The sequence below is a fragment of the Eumetopias jubatus genome, unplaced genomic scaffold, assembly GCF_037043125.1.
Source record: "Eumetopias jubatus isolate StellerSeaLion01/CBP00866 unplaced genomic scaffold, mEumJub1_p1.0 scaffold_10, whole genome shotgun sequence".
NCBI lineage: Eukaryota > Metazoa > Chordata > Mammalia > Carnivora > Otariidae > Eumetopias > Eumetopias jubatus.
Window position 1 is genome coordinate 93,644,155 of NW_028274816.1, and position 4,551 is coordinate 93,648,705.

The window sequence follows — 4,551 nt, forward strand, 5'->3', positions numbered from 1 at the left end:
GCTCCCGTGTTGGGAGTGTAGATATTTACAATTGTTAGATCTTCTTGTTGGATAGACCCTCTAAGAACGATACAGTGTCCTTCTGTGTCTCTAACTACAGTCTTTAGTTTAAAATCTAATTTTTCTGATATAAGAATTGCTACCCCAGCTTTCTTTTGAGATCTGTTGTCATGGAAGATGGATCTCCATCCCTTCACTTTCAGTCTGGATGTATCTTTAGGTTCAAAATGAGTCTCTTGTAGGCAGCATATGGATGGGTCCTGTCTTTTTATCCAGTCTGCAAGCCTGTGCCATTTTATGGGAGCATTTAGGCCATTCACGTTGAGAGTGATTATTGAAAGATATGAATTAATTGTCATCATGTTGCCTGTGAAGACGTTGTTTTTATAGATTGTCCATGTAAATTTCTGTTGTATATCACTCTTGGGGTCTTTCTTCTTTTATAAAATCCCCCTTAATATTTCTTGCAGGGTGGGCTTAGTGGTCACATATTCTTTCAGTTTCTGCCGGTCGTGGAAGCTCTGCATCTCTCCATCCGTTCTAAATGAAAGCCTTGCCAGATAAAGTATTCTTGGCTGCATGTTCTTCTCATTTAGTACCCTGAATATGTCTTGCCAGGCCTTTCTGGCTTGCCAGGTCTCTGTGGATAGGTCTGACGTTATTCTGATGTTCCTCCCTCTGTATGTAAGGAATCTCTTCCCCCTAACTGACCTTAAGATGGTTTCCTTGGTTCTAAGATTTGCAGGTTTTACTATTACATTCCGGGGTGTTGGCCTGTTTTCCTTGATCTTGGGAGGGGGTCCTCTCTGCCTCTAGGACGTGAATGTTTGTTTCATTCCCCAGATTAGGGAAGTTCTCAGCTACGATTTGCTCAAACACATCTTCTAGGCCTCTCTTTCTCTCCACTCCCTCCGGGATTCCAATTACTCTGACATTGGAACGCTTCATGGTGTCACTTATTTCTCTGATTCTATTTTCATGGATTCTGAGTTGTTTTTCCCTGGCCTCCTCTTTTCCCTTTTTATCTATTATATTGTCTTCCAGGTCACTTACTCGTTCTTCTCCTCAGTTACCCTAGCTATTAGATTATCTAGATTGGATTGGATCTCATTGATAGCATTTTTAAGTTCTGCCAATTCAGCTTTCATTTCTGCCCTTAGAGACTCTATGTTGCCATTAATTGATTTCTCCATTCTAGCCATTGTCTTCACAATAGCTAGCCTGAATTCCATCTCCGACATCTTGGTTATATCTGCATCCATTTGTAAATCTGCAGCATAAGTCATAATCTCTGAGTCTTTTCTATTTTGGGGGCTCCTCCTCCTAGTCATTCTGTTGATGGGTGTTTGAGGGAATGTATAGAGTCCAAATTATCAACCAGAACCCAAGCTGCACCTGTTTTCTTAGGACCTTAGGGTTGCTGGCCTCTTGTTTTCCCAGCCTGTCTTCTGGGGGAGGGGCCTGCCATGCTGGTACTCAGGCAACCCTGTTTGGGTGGAGTTGCCCTGCCCCCCCCTGTGGCGGGGGATGGGCTCAGCGGGAATCAGTTTTGGGAGCTTTGGTTCTCTGGCGGCTTTCCCTGACGGTTTTCCGCGTCTCTTCCGAGAGAGCCGAAGAGACCGTTTCCAACCCTCTGCCTCAGAACAGAGACCGCAGTCTGTTCTTCAGTGTGCTCTCCAGGCCACACTATCTCCGTTTCTGCCCGTGCTGCTATCAACTGCAGCGGCCTGGGTTGTGCGCCCCTCCGCAGCGCCCCCAGTCCTGCCTCCGGGTCGGAGCACATCTCTGCCCTTTGTGCTTCTAAAACCGCCAGCCGCCCCTGGTTTGCATGACCCCACCACTCTGGGTTTCCGCCCCGGGGCTGCCCTCAAGTCCTTCCCCGCCCCCCCGGCCCCGCTACCGGTCTGCGAGTCTGTGCCCCGTCCCCAGCACACGAGGCTGTCGCTCACCGGCGGTGTAGGATCCCCACGGCTAGGCTCCCTCCCACTGCCGTTTATCCTCTGATATCTGCCCGCGGAATCAGGGCTCCCCGCTTCGTACCTTGAAACCAACCGCCTGTGATATTCTGTTTGTAGAGATCCAGATCTTCTTACATCTCAGGCTGGTTTCGTGGGTGCTCAGAGTGGTCTGGTAGACATCCAGCTCAATTCCGGGGACCAGTTGAAATAGGGTCCCCTACTCCTCCGCCATCTTTCCTAGTCCAATGTGACAGCTTTTGAGGGGAGTCACATGTATTTGTGGTTTCAGCAGGGGGAGAGGGGAGTTTTTCCCTTTTGTTTTATTTTTGTTGTTGTTAAAAATTTTCCCTTGTTTGTATAATTAAATACAAAGATAATGGATGGTATTTTGCAAAACTAATAAATTATAATTATTATTAGTCCTGAGTGTACTGCCACTTGAACATGTCTGAGAATTACAAGATGGTCTCAGAACTCTTCCAAAAACACACATGGGTCTAATGAAAAGCCTTCACGATGAGCCTTAAGATGAGACGCAATCATTCATCTTGCGTTGGTGAGTCATCACTCCTCATAACATCAGCACCATGTGGTTGACCTGGAGTCTGATCTATCTTCTCCATATGTTCAACTCACACTAACTACCTTACGATAGTAACCAAGAAGCTGTCTGATCATCAATGTTACATGGTATTTTGAAGACATTTAAATTTACCATTGAAGTTTGATTTGGCAGAGCAAATGGAAAAACCATTAAGAGAAAAAAACAAGGAATTTCTGCAAATCAAGTGGTTGTTTTGTATTGTTGGGGTTTATACTCACCACTAAAGATTAACCAACCCTTGGATTCAATGTTGCACTTAGTATGTTGCTTTGTTAACCATGGACAGGAATACACAGACACATAGACACTTCAGTTGAAGAATACATGAAAACATTTGTTTTACAAGAAACATAGGACGTTGTACTTGAAACTCTTAATGACTTTACATACTTTCCCTATTCTCCTCTGTAAATTAAACTATAGAGACCTAGACTCAGAGTCCAAGGTTCTGTATTCCTAAAATCACATTGCATCACATGTTCAAAACTGTTCCTATTTACTTTACAAGCAGAGACTTTGACCATAACATTAAACATTTAGCAACAGTTTAGATTAAAAAAAAAAAAACAACAACTTTCAATATTGTCTCTTTCTGGGATGGGATTCTAGCCAACATTCTCCAACAAGCTCCCAGTTGGAAAGATACAAGTGCTTTTGCTCCTATGATAGCAGAATCTGTTAGGAACTATGCATGCATTTGCAAAGAGGATAAAGGAACATCGTCACAGGGCTTACTGGGCATGATTATATACGTCTAGAAATACACACGTAGTCAGCCTATGTCAGCACTGAAGCATCTTTGTGTGAATTCTGAGATTCCCTACATGTAAATAGCATTTACCTTGAAGAAACTAACGTCTTTTATATACTACAATTTCAACCTTCATCTAGAGCTGTTATTCTTAACCTTGGCGGCACATTATAATCTCCCAGACTGTTTAAAAAAAAATTGAGGGACGCCTAGGTGGCTCAGTCGGTTAAGCATCTGCCTTCGGCTTGGGTCATGATCCCAGGGTCCTGGGATCTAGTCCCACATCAGGCTCCTGGCTCAGTGGGGAGTCTGCTTCTCCCACTGCTTGTGCTCTCTCTGACAAATAAATAAATAAAATCTTTTTAAAAATTAATTTAATTTTAAAAATTAAATAGAATTTCTGGGGGCAGCAGGGGTCTAAGCATTGATTTTTTTTTTAAGTGCTGAGGTAATTACGATTGTGGTAAGGGTTAAGATCCTCTGATTCATCATGTTAATATTTATCTAAGTTAAGTTCAACCCATGGGATTCCACCACATACAGTCTCTCGCTTGCCAAAGTGACATGACTCTCTACACTTTCTATAGTATACAACTCCTTGATCTCTTGCGAATTACCTCTGGGTTCCATGAATTCATTCATTCTCTTTTTTTAAAAAGATTTATTTGTTTTGACAGAGAGAGAGCACAAGTAGGAAGGGCAGGGAGAGGGAGAGAGAATCTCAAGCAGACTCTGCGCTGAGTGCAGAGCCTTACGCGGGGCTCGATCTCTCAACCCTGAGATCACGGCCTGAGCTGAAACCAAGAATCAGACGCTTAACTGACTGCACCACCCAGGTGCCCCAAATTCATTCAATATTTTGCAAACATTTACTAAGCCCTTACTAAGCTGTACTTTTTGGTTGATATTGGAATTTCAGAAAAATACATAAGATTTGAGGGTTGTCTATAAGGAGTTCACAGTTTACTAGGATTGAAATACAGTGCTAGATATAAAATAATAGAAGAAAGTCAGAGGTACTTATTCTCCTTAAAAGCAACTGCAGAAAATTCACAGAGGGAGTTTCATTTGGATTATGTTTTACAGAACCTTAGTGGGTTCAGAGGGAGTGAGGTGGGGTGGGAACGTGATGGTAAGGATCAGATAGTCTGGGTAGTTGCCAAAGCAAAGATGTCTTCCCAATAGCTGCAAACAGTTGAATGTTGCTGGAGCAGAGTATTTCAGGTATGGAATACTGG